We start from the raw sequence: 13112 nt of genomic DNA, 5'->3' as shown, positions 1-13112 counted from the left end.
CATGCTCTGCAAGATCTACAAGTGGATCCCCACCAAATCGAGAAGAACGGTCACCCAGGCCCCCGTCAGCAGCAGGTTGGACTACGGAAAGCCCTATACGCAGGAGCCTCGGCCAAACTCCTGAAGCGGCTTCAACGCATCCAGAATGCCTCTGAACACCTGATCCTCAACATCCCTCACCACAGCCACATCACACCCCACCTGAGAGACCTGCGCTGGCTCCCCATCAACAAGAGGATAACCTTCAAGCTCCTCACCCACGCACACAAGGCACTCCACAACACCAGACCAGCTTACCTCAACAGACGACTCAGCTTCTTCACCCCCAACTGCCAGCTCCGTCTCCGTGTGAGTGGATTCGCTGCTGCAGTATATTGGGCTGTTTGTGGCATTGTGCGTTGTACATTCTTTAACACTAGCCACCCAGAGTAATTCAGGATGGGGTGACTTGTGTGGCTCTCACCTAGTTCTATTACACAGAATCTCCTGCAAACCCCAAACTTTGTAAAAAAAACACATTTTTCTAATATTCTGTGATGGAAAGTTATGGAATCAGCAGGGAGCAACACAATTCTAACAACCCAGCATTCAGCCAAGTTTCCCAATAAAAATGGTATCTCACTTGTGTGGGTGACCTGAGGAAGGTGGTGTTTTAAACAGGATACCCACCGAAACGCGTAAACGCAAGAGAGTGAAGGCATATTGTAGATTGTTAAGACAGTTGTTACTCTTACTGATTAAGTTTTCTATATAATAATTTTATGTAGAACAAATTGTCTGGATCTAATGTATGTACCTTCATTGTTGACAAGAAACTGTTTTTCGTGCAGGTTCTCCTTAATATTAAATTTGTGTACAGAATGTCAGAATGTTTTTAACCTATTTTAATATTGTGCGATAATTCACTGTATCTGACCAAGTGTCTGGTTAATTTGTAATAAAAATATGTTTATATTGTGAGCACTTGGCCTTTGATGGTGGGGGTGTTTGGTTCTGGTGATTTGTTGTGCGGAGAGCTTTTTTGCCTGGTTGTATTAAGTCGCCCAAAGGGGATTCTCTTTTTGACTATGGTCTATTTGGTGCCCTACTCCTTTGGTGGTAAAGGGGCCCCTCTCATTTTCTTTGTGTGGGTCGACCTAGTGTCCTCAACAGGAATTTGCCCAAAATGTACTGTGGGGACTTATAAATTCGATCGCAAAAAGACATGGTTTTGTGAGGTAATCACCTGCTCCTTTGGCCCAGGGCTTGGCAACCATCTAGGGAAGCCTACCGAAACCAAACAGTTCTGAAAACTAGAGACCTGGGGGAATTTAGGGAGGTGTGGCTTGCGTGGATCTCCAAAAGGTTTCTTACCTAGAATCCCCTGCAAACCCCAAATTTTCCTAAAAATAATATTAATACATTTTCCTCAAATTTCTGTGTTGAAAAGTTGTGTCACTGGCCAGACACAAATTTCCTACCACCCAGCATTCCCCTAGGTCTCCGATAAAAATAGTTGCTCACTTGTATGGGTGGGTCAAGTGCCCATAACAGGGAGGGGCCCAAAACGTATTGTGGAGATATCAAATGTATCTATCACAAAATAACCTGCGTTTGAAATGGGGGTACCTTCGTTTTTCTTGCTGGGCTTGGCGGCTATATAGGCATATAGGCATACCTTCCAAACCTAGACATTTCTGAAAACTAGACTGCCGGATGAGTTCAGGGAAGTTTGACTAGCATGGATCCACCGAAGTTTCTTTCCCAGAATCCCCTACAAACCTCATCATTTGCTAAAAAAAAAAAATGTCCTCACATTTCTGTTTGAGATCACCATGCAAGCATGAAATTAAACTCACTGTCAGAGCCTGGTCCTGGGACCTGAATCACCTTAACCTCCAGTGGATTCCACTGGACTCGACTTGCAAGTGATGCAGTGTCACTGGTGCATTTTCCCATTGACCACAATGTTATCCAGTTATACTCATCTGACTGTCTTTATTTTGGTATTTTAAATTATATATTTTTATTATTATTATGAAATTTGTTAAGCACGCGGCTACCCCCAACGGGGGTGTCCCGGTGCTGAGGACAGTAGCTGCAGAGAACATGAATGCTAATAGCTGGCAAACAGCCATGTCTTCAGTTTACATCTGAACTGAGATTCTGAATCGATCATTCGGATGTTAAGTGGGAGGGCATTCCATAGCCTTGCAGTAATCACTGCAAAAGCTCTGCCACCTTTTCTTGATCTGTAGAACCTGGGGGGGAGCAGAAGACGGAGGTGATTGGATCTGAGAGCTCGAGATGAGTGGACTAGTTTCAGCCTATGTTTGAGATATCCTGGCCCCTTACCATTCAAGGCCCTGAACGTCAGGACCAGGGCTTTAAACTTAATGCGGGAAGAAATCGGAAGCCAGTGAAGGTTCTTTAGGTGAGGGGAGATCGAATGGTGGTAAGGGATATTACAGATCAACCTGGCCGCCGCGTTTTGAACCATCTGCAGTCGGTGTAGGAGATATGCTGGTGCACCCACGTATAGGCTATTACAATAGTCCAGGTGGAAAGTAATAAGAGCATGCACGATAGTCTTCAAAGAATCCGTGGGCAAATAGGGGGACATCTTTTTTATCATGCGCAGTTTGCCAAAGCAGGCAGAAGTGACTTTATGAATTTGGGTCTTACCCAACAACTCGTTATCAATTTGAAAGGCCAAATTACGAGCAGTTTTAACAGGTGATGGGGGAGGGTTTAATTCAGACGGCCACCACAAGGATGGTAGTAAAGGAGATTTTTGGTTAAAAAAAAGTACCTCGGATTTGTCGGTGTTTAGCTTCAGGGTATTAGAGGTCATCTATTTGGTGTTGGAATTCTTTCAAGTGGTGTCAATTACTTGTCGTCCATGTTTGTACATGCTTAACACATTTCCTCTAGTAAAGCATGACCGCTCTGTGCCACACTACCAGGACTGAGCTATGGATTTATTAATGTTAATCCAAAAGACCTATTTAGGAGTAACGTGAAGGTATTACACAGTTAAGCTTAACCAGCCTCACTCCATAATATGCCACTTTCCAAAGTGCTCTACCACAGGATAAGCAAATATCCTGCAGTTATTCATGGGCAGTACACTTGCAGCAACGGTGTACTTTAAACATAACCCCGGGCAACATCATTCATACAAAAATATGTCAAGCCACCAAGCTGGAGTACTTGTCGCTGCCTAAACAGCACATTCAGATCAGGCTATATTCACACATTCCCTCATAAAAAAGTACACTTTAAAACACAAATCACAAACTCCTGACACCATCATGCTCTTGTGTACTACACTTTGTAAACAAACAGAAGGAAATCTAAATACTGGGTTAAATTGAGCTTTGGCTTGTGACTTTATGTATACATTTATAATACAAAGAACGCCCTCAGTTTTACAAATAACTCAAAAATAATAACCTCACAGCTCCTGATATCACCCAGCTGCCCCAGCCTACCCCGGTCCTATGTTGTTTGTTGGAAAATATCCCCTCCTAACATTATTAACTACTGGAAGCCACTGCTCACCGAACCCCTAAGACTGACTTCTCAGTGAATACTTGTGTCATATTTCTTATATAGAACCAGTTTCAAACTGAATCACCTCTAGTGTTTTCCATGAATTAGCAATGTGAAGTGGGTATTTGTATAGGCGGTAGATTGAGAGCATTCGAAAGTGATATCCTGCAAAGCCAGACCTACTTTATCACACTGCAGCAAACATTCTTAAGTCAAAAAGATCGTAGTATTTAGTCCTTGCTCATTCAGTTATTGTCCTGTAAGCTAAAACTGTCAATTTGTGACTGTATTTCGGTAAAACTAGAAACGTGTTGCTAGGGTAACTGAAAATACTCATTGGATATTATTGAATTCTAAGTAGTGATTGGTCTTAGATGGAAATATGAAACTGAGGATGGAGGTTTGAGCTTTTCATAAAAAAGTATTTTGTGCAATTCAAAAAGAATTAAATATTAAAGTATAACATAGTAATACAAATAAGATTAAAGAGTAGAACATAAGATGCAATTAATTTTCAGGATAAGAGAATATGATGCAAATACTGAAAGAACATACCAAGGGGCATATTTATGAGCCCCTTTGCATCACTTGTGCACCACGCACCGTGGTGCAGGAGTGACATATCTTTTAAATGAGATTTATGAAGCCATGTAAAGCCACCTTCCATGAAACTGAGTGGCTTCATAGATCTAGAGGAATGCAAATCACTGTGTCGCATTACTCTGCACCAGAGACCATTTCCATGCTTGTTGTATTTTGGACACACCTACAAATTTACCAGAAGTGGTAGACTTGGGAATGTGCTGAAAACCACCAGGTGAGGTGTAACAAGAGGAAATATCTTTATTTCTCCTTGTTGTGTCATCTTCCTATGTGTGCTGCATTCTGCAGCATACTTAGAAGGAGGAAAAGGCCTCAGGTGATTGTTTTTATGCAGTAAGGTGCCCCCACCTGCACAAAAATAATCCTGCTTATAAAGCAGGCACTCTTACACCATGGTGCAAGGGTATCTGCGATGATGCGATGCATTCAAAAGAGTGCCAGCACAGTGGAAAAGGCAGGAGTGCACTGTATTGCCTTAAAAATTGCACGTTCTTTCCCTTTCCCTGCCAGACAGTGAAATGCAGAAAGGTGACTTGCTGCCTTGCACTTCGTGAGTTTCCAGCAATTAGGACCCCAAGTTTGCCCCAGACATAAATTATGTGCATATTTTATCAAAGGCACTTTAATAAACATTGTGGACTATTCATGAGTTGGTTTGTGTCACTCTTCCACCACGCAACACGGTGCAAGAGCAAGACAAACCTTGCATGTGATATAAGAAGCCATGCAAGGCCACTTTGGATGGCCTTTAGTTGCTCCAGAATTCTGGAGTAAAGCAATGCAGCACAAATCACTGCATTGCCTTACTCTGTCCTGGGAAGGCGGTCCATGGGCATTGCATGGTTATTCCCTGGCAACTCCAATGGTTTTTACTGGTTTACTCGTTTAATGGTGTACTGGTCAACCTGGAACCTAGAAATCTGCATAAAAAGATACACCTTCTCTGGTGAGGAGTAATGGGGAGAAATAACTTTATTTCTCCTCGTTAATTTATGTTCTTTCTCTTTCTATGTGTGCTGCACAATGCAGCACAGATAGAAAGAGGATTATGCTTCTCAGGATTCCCTTCCTGCATGAATATTATCCTGTATGCAATGCAGGCACCCTTGAAGCATATTGCAAAGGGTGTCTGCATTGGTGCTAGGCTGCCGAAAGGATGTCAGTGCAGGGGAAAAAGCAGGAATGTGTCGTATTGATTCAAATACAGCACATTCCTGCCCTTTTCCTTCTCATGCAGTGCAGCACAGCAGGGTGAAGTAAATGAATAGAATTACTTAGTCCCCTCTACCTAAAATGTCCAGTTTCATTTCACTTTGCTGTGAACACTCAGTAGTAGTTGTAAGGGACACATTCAAGAATCGTTTTTATCTTGGGGGTAAAGTGACCTAAGTGCTACCTACCAAAGTCATATTCCATCAGGGCCAATGGAGATAATTGTGGGGCAAGAACTGCCATAAAGTTGTCCATCTCATTTTTCTATTTTCCAATTGATTCCACGCCTCCACTGTGCGAGCCCCGGTGGTAGAGTAGGATTAGTGGTGGGGCTCAGACCAGGGTGGAATCAGTTTCCACCACTTGCTCTAAAGTGAGGCCTTGTTTGTTTAACACTGGAATATGAATCAAGGACTCACTGGTGACCTCTTTTGTCAGACACAGCCTTACTTAATAATTAGGATATCATCTCCAACAGAGTAATTTTCAACATTATTTTGATACTTTTCATATTAGCAGAATTTAGAAAAATTATTGATGTCAATAATAAAATTCGGAGTAATGCGCGTGGAATAGATGAGATGTTTCTGTTTGCTGTCTCAGAGGAACACTGATGTCATGAAAACAAACACTTTGTGCTTAGGAAACCAAATCAAGTCTCATTAATCAGATTGGGTTTGACAATTTAATTATCTGACATTTACTTAGTGCTCCTCTCCTTCATGTGTAAATATATACATTGGATGGCTCTTATGACTGAAGTTAAGGGCGTCATCATTTTCAAAGGACACACAACCGTTGTTGATGCCATGGGTCATCTTTTGCCAGCGGTAAAAAAACATAATGTATGACTGGGTTTTGCTTTAGGGCAAACGAGACCAGGATGAGCAGCCTCTATTTCATTTAAAAAACACATCAAGGGCTTATGCAATTTTCATGAGTGATGTAAAAAAAATTCAGAAATCTGTTTTTTGCAAACGATTCACTGAAAACATTGTTTTCTTTTTTAGAATACATCTGCTAAAGAACTGCTGACCTAAAGAATTAAAGCTTGCTTGCAACTGGTGGACGCACAGAAAGAGAATACTGGATAACCAAATCATCATCAAGAAAATCCCCAAAGACAGCAACCACTAGCTTTAAAAAACAGTCAGTGATGCCTGATGAACATTCAAAGAGCGAAGGAATAAACACCCTCCTTCTACTCAAGACAGTAAGGAAATGAGCTGAGTGGGTCCTGCACTTAAGGGACCCGATTCACAGAATTAACTTAAGACAAAATCCTAAACTTACTACTTACTACTTTTGGTATTCAAAGAATGCACTTACTACTTTTGGTATTCACAGAATGGATTTACGACTAATAACTTTACGTCCGGAAGCTACGCCTCTGGGCCGGAAGCTCCGCCTCTGGGCTGGAAGCTCCACCTCCGGGCCGGAATTTCCGGCCCGAGTGCGGACGTAAAGTTAGTAGTCATATATGTGTCTTTCTGAAAAATAAATATTTGTAATATATGTATAGCTAAAGATTAGTGGAAGAAGACATGGGTAAATAAGTGTATAAATACAGTGAAATGTCCAGCTAACTATAACATGTGTGAAACCTATGGTTTTTTAAGTGAATATATATATATATTACCTACTGGCGGTCGCCAGTAGGTAGTTATAGTTAGGACCACGTTTCCATAGGAAATCCGCAACATTCTATTTTGAATAACTTTGGCGCCGGTCGACGAATCCTCGCGAATTTTTCAAAATAGGTGGGGCGCTACGCTCCGCTCCTACCCTGAAAGTCTCGGGGGGATTCGTCAAGCGGGGGCTGAGATAAAAGGGGGGTCCCAAAACGCGTTTTTTCCATAGGACCTTTAGACAGGGCTACAGCCCGAACGGCTGAACAGAATTTAATGAAATTTGGCAGAGAGGTAGTCCCCAGGTCAAGGAAGTGCCTTTTGTAGGTTTGGTGTAAATCTGTTCAGTAGAATATGAGAAAATAGCCTTTAAATCAATATATATATCTGAGCCAGCTTACGGTGCGCTTACGGTACGCTTACCGTACGCGTACGATGGCGTGCGCGAGCGCGATTCTGATTGGCTCTTAGATCTTAGTAAACATTTGAATCGGTCGAAACCAGGAAGCGGCGGCCGCCATTTCGTGTGTTTCACTCAGAAAAAAAAGAGTGATATCTGGAAAAGGGGGCAAGGAGGAGAGTTACAGACCCCCTAACATTTGTAAGGGGGTCAAAGAAGGACAGAAAAGTACAAAGAAAACATTTATTGATTTTAAAAAAAATCGCGGGGTACGCTTACGGTAAGCATGAACGTACGCGTACGGTAAAAAAAAAAAAATAAAAGAAATGAAATGCAGATTTAAGAGTTTAGATATTAGGGGGCTCTAAAAAGAGCCAGTGTGTTTATGACGTGATTTTTTAGTGGTACCTACAAGTAAGTACCGATGCAGAGTCTAAGGTTCAAGAGGAAGACTCTGTTCCCTTCATCATTGAAGTGCACACCATCTCCTCTATAAATGTCTTGCATGTCATAACGCAAGTTGTTGTGGTAAATGGAACCCATACCATAGTCACGGAGGAAAGCAGAAACAGATTTGTTGACGTGCTTTCTTGCTTTGTCAATCTGCGGACAGAAATGATTGGACCAGTTCCATTTTTGCCTTTGGCATATGTTAGAAAACACAAAGGCAGTTTTAGGGAAAAGTGAAAACAGTTGTGCAAAGGTGTCCTTCATAAGCATTTCCAGACCTACCCCAGTCAAAGTGCCTAGGTCATTGCCACCACAGTGCACTATTATGAGGTCAGGGTGTTGGATTTGCATGAAGGATTTCACCAATGGCATCAATTGGTGCCACTTTAACCCTCTCTGACCAATCCATTTAATGTCTACATTTGGCAAAGCAAGGTCTCTCACCATATCTGTTTTCTCTGCATACTTTTCACTCCAGAAGACATAGCTGTGCCCTACAATCCACACTGTGAACATCTTCAAAGGAGAACTGGATGCACTCAGGAGGTGTAATTCAGTAGAATGGTAAAAAGAAATGAAAGACAGTTTGGAAATGGAGGCATACATATTTTTTTTCATAAAAAAAAGAACTGATTGGCTGTTTCATACCATTCTAGAATAAAAACTAGGCTGTATGTGTAAATTAATAGAAGCATGTTTTGTATTGGTACAGAAAAATGTGTTACCAAAGAACAGTACTATGGATTTGCTGTTAGGTTTGAAAAGTCAAGCACTCTTGCTCTGTGGAATTGAAACATTGTGTGGCGAACTTCTGACCTAACTCCACACAGCAGTGTTCCATGAGCTGTTGCTATGGTAGCAGGCAGAAGTCAAGTTGGGGGAAGGGTACTAGGCAGAAGTCAAGTTGGGGGAAGGGTACTTTTGGAAAAGGGTTGGTTTTCAACCAATAGAAATGTGTGATTACATTTGAAAAAAAGGGGGAAGCACTGAGATTTGAAATTAACATGTATATGTGTGGAAAAAGAGAGGGAAAGTTTGCCATTATCTGGTTCTGCTGAGAGGAGAGAGGAGTAAAGAACAGAGATCCTGGCTCTGATAATCTGCTGTTTGAGTGCCACATTTCTTTCACAACTAACTAATTTTAAAGGTGAGTTTAGAGTTTGAGAGGGGATGTATATGGTAAATTAAGAAATGAATAATAGAAATGGAATTCCTTTTGTTGAAGTTGTGTTTATTATTTTCTGTTTTGGGAGAAATTTAAATGTGAGGAACATGTAAAATAATATGGGCTATGTTTTCACGATAAATTAAGGTGTACTGGTAAAAATAAAGAATACTTTAAGGGTTTGAGGTTGGACTCAGTAATGCAAATACATTCAGCATCACTAAGGCTGGTTGCCCTTGCTGAAGTGTAGGCAGTCACCCAGGTTACACATGGTGGTGGTCTGAAAAAGCAGTTTGGACATGTGCTTTTTTAAGAATCTGAAAAGTGGATTCATAATGTGTCAGTCTGTAAAAGTGTTTATCACTTGCCAAAAAAAAGAGTAGTAAGTGTGCTTTCAAATTGGCAAAGAAATTTCGTTTTGTGACTAATGTGAAAACATGACTCTGTGTGCAAATAGGAATTACAGGCAGAGATTTATTGCGTATTGCTCTGGTGATTTCACAGTTGCATTAGATGGAAAGGGGGAGCCATTTTTTGGTGCAGAAGCAGACTCTTAGCACACACCCAGCTGCTTACCCTGTGCAATCATGCAGAGTATTCACAAGTGAGTGGGGTTTGAGGTTTCAGTCAGTAATGCAAATACATACAGCATCACTAAGGCTGGTTGCCCTTGCTGGAGTGTAGGCAGTCACCCAGGTTACACATGGTGGTGGTCTGAAAAAGCAGTTTGGACATGTGCTTTTTTAAGAATCTGAAAAGTGGATTCATAATGTGTCAGTCTGTAAAAGTGTTTATCACTTGCCAAAAAAAAGAGTAGTAAGTGTGCTTTCAAATTGGCAAAGAAATTTCGTTTTGTGACTAATGTGAAAACATGACTCTGTGTGCAAATAGGAATTACAGGGAGAGATTTATTGCGTATTACTCTGGTGATTTCACAGTTGCATTAGATGGAAAGGGGGAGCCATTTTTTGGTGCAGAAGCAGACTCTTAGCACACACCCAGCTGCTTACCCTGTGGAATCATGCACAGTATTCACAAGCGAGTGGGGTTTGAGGTTTCAGTCAGTAATGCAAATGCATTCAGCATCACTAAGGCTGGTTGCCCTTGCTGGAGTGTAGGCAGTCACCCAGGTTACACATGGTGGTGGTCTGAAAAAGCAGTTTGGACATGTGCTTTTTTAAGAATCTGAAAAGTGGATTCATAATGTGTCAGTCTGTAAAAGTGTTTATCACTTGCCAAAAAAAAGAGTAGTAAGTGTGCTTTCAAATTGGCAAAGAAATTTCGTTTTTTCGACTAATGTGAAAACATGACTCTGTGTGCAAATAGGAATTACAGGCAGAGATTTATTGCGTATTGCTCTGGTGATTTCACAGTTGCATTAGATGGAAAGGGGGAGCCATTTTTTGGTGCAGAAGCAGACTCTTAGCACACACCCAGCTGCTTACCCTGTGCAATCATGCACAGTATTCACAAGCAAGTGGGGTTTGAGGTTTCAGTCAGTAATGCAAATACATACAGCATCACTAAGGCTGGTTGCCAGGTTACACATGGTGGTGGTCCGAAAAAGCAGTTTGGACATGTGCTTTTTTAAGAATCTGAAAAGTGGATTCATAATGTGTCAGTCTGTAAAAGTGTTTATCACTTGCCAAAAAAAAGAGTAGTAAGTGTGCTTTCAAATTGGCAAAGAAATTTCGTTTTGTGACTAATGTGAAAACATGACTCTGTGTGCAAATAGGAATTACAGGCAGAGATTTATTGCGTATTACTCTGGTGATTTCACAGTTGCATTAGATGGAAAGGGGGAGCCATTTTTTGGTGCAGAAGCAGACTCTTAGCACACACCCAGCTGCTTACCCTGTGGAATCATGCACAGTATTCACAAGCGAGTGTGGTTTGAGGTTTCAGTCAGTAATGCAAATACATTCAGCATCACTAAGGCTGGTTGCCCTTGCTGGAGTGTAGGCAGTCACCCAGGTTACACATGGTGGTGGTCTGAAAAAGCAGTTTGGACATGTGCTTTTTTAAGAATCTGAAAAGTGGATTCATAATGTGTCAGTCTGTAAAAGTGTTTATCACTTGCCAAAAAAAAGAGTAGTAAGTGTGCTTTCGAATTGGCAAAGAAATTTTGTTTTGTGACTAATGTGAAAACATGACTGTGTGCAAATAGGAATTACAGGCAGAGATTTATTGCGTATTACTCTGGTGATTTCACAGTTGCATTAGATGGAAAGGGGGAGCCATTTTTTGGTGCAGAAGCAGACTCTTAGCACACACCCAGCTGCTTACCCTGTGGAATCATGCACAGTATTCACAAGTGAGTGGGGTTTGAGGTTTTAGTCAGTAATGCAAATACATGCAGCATCACTAAGGCTGGTTGCCCTTGCTGGAGTGTTGGCAGTCACCCAGGTTACACATGGTGGTGGTCTGAAAAAGCAGTTTGGACATGTGCTTTTTTAAGAATCTGAAAAGTGGATTCATAATGTGTCAGTCTGTAAAAGTGTTTATCACTTGCCAAAAAAAAGAGTAGTAAGTGTGCTTTCAAATTGGCAAAGAAATTTCGTTTTGTGACTAATGTGAAAACATGACTCTGTGTGCAAATAGGAATTACAGGCAGAGATTTATTGCGTATTGCTCTGGTGATTTCACAGTTGCATTAGATGGAAAGGGGGAGCCATTTTTTGGTGCAGAAGCAGACTCTTAGCACACACCCAGCTGCTTACCCTGTGCAATCATGCAGAGTATTCACAAGCGAGTGGGGTTTGAGGTTTCAGTCAGTAATGCAAATACATACAGCATCACTAAGGCTGGTTGCCCTTGCTGGAGTGTAGGCAGTCATCCAGGTTACACATGGTGGTGGTCTGAAAAAGCAGTTTTTACATGTGCTTTTTTAAGAATCTGAAAAGTGGATTCATAATGTGTCAGTCTGTAAAAGTGTTTATCACTTGCCAAAAAAAAGAGTAGTAAGTGTGCTTTCAAATTGGCAAAGAAATTTCGTTTTGTGACTAATGTGAAAACATGACTCTGTGTGCAAATAGGAATTACAGGCAGAGATTTATTGCGTATTGCTCTGGTGATTTCACAGTTGCATTAGATGGAAAGGGGGAGCCATTTTTTGGTGCAGAAGCAGACTCTTAGCACACACCCAGCTGCTTACCCTGTGCAATCATGCAGAGTATTCACAAGCGAGTGGGGTTTGAGGTTTCAGTCAGTGATGCAAATACATACAGCATCACTAAGGCTGGTTGCCCTTGCTGGAGTGTAGGCAGTCACCCAGGTTACACATGGTGGTGGTCTGAAAAAGCAGTTTGGACATGTGCTTTTTTAAGAATCTGAAAAGTGAATTCATAATGTGTCAGTCTGTAAAAGTGATCATCACTTGCCAAAAAAAAGAGTAGTAAGTGTGCTTTCAAAATGGCAAAGAAATTTCGTTTTGTGACTAATGTGAAAACATGACTCTGTGTGCAAATAGGTATTACAGGCAGAGATTTATGGCGTATTGCTCTGGTGATTTCACAGTTGCATTAGATGGAAAGGGGGAGCCATTTTTTGGTGCAGAAGCAGACTCTTAGCACACACCCAGCTGCTTACCCTGTGGAATCATGCAGAGTATTCACAAGCAAGTGGGGTTTGAGGTTTCAGTCAGTAATGCAAATACATACAGCATCACTATGGCTGCTTGCCCTTGCTGGAGTGTAGGCAGTCACCCAGGTTACACATGGTGGTGGTCTGAAAAAGCGGTTTGGACATGTGCTTTTTTAAGAATCTGAAAAGTGGATTCATAATGTGTCAGTCTGTAAAAGTGATTATCACTTGCCAAAAAAAAGAGTAGTAAGTGTGCTTTCAAAATGGCAAAGAAATTTCGTTTTGTGACTAATGTGAAAACATGACTCTGTGTGCAAATAGGAATTACAGGCAGAGATTTATTGCGTATTGCTCTGGTGATTTCACAGTTGCATTAGATGGAAAGGGGGAGCCATTTTTTGGTGCAGAAGCAGACTCTTAGCACACACCCAGCTGCTTACCCTGTGGAATCATGCAGAGTATTCACAAGCGAGTGGGGTTTGAGGTTTCAGTCAGTAATGCAAATACATACAGCATCACTAAGGCTGCTTGCCCTTGC

The sequence above is a fragment of the Triturus cristatus genome, chromosome 7 (genome assembly GCF_964204655.1).
Source record: "Triturus cristatus chromosome 7, aTriCri1.1, whole genome shotgun sequence".
Taxonomy (NCBI): Eukaryota; Metazoa; Chordata; class Amphibia; order Caudata; family Salamandridae; genus Triturus; species Triturus cristatus.
This window is presented reverse-complemented; position numbering follows the sequence as displayed.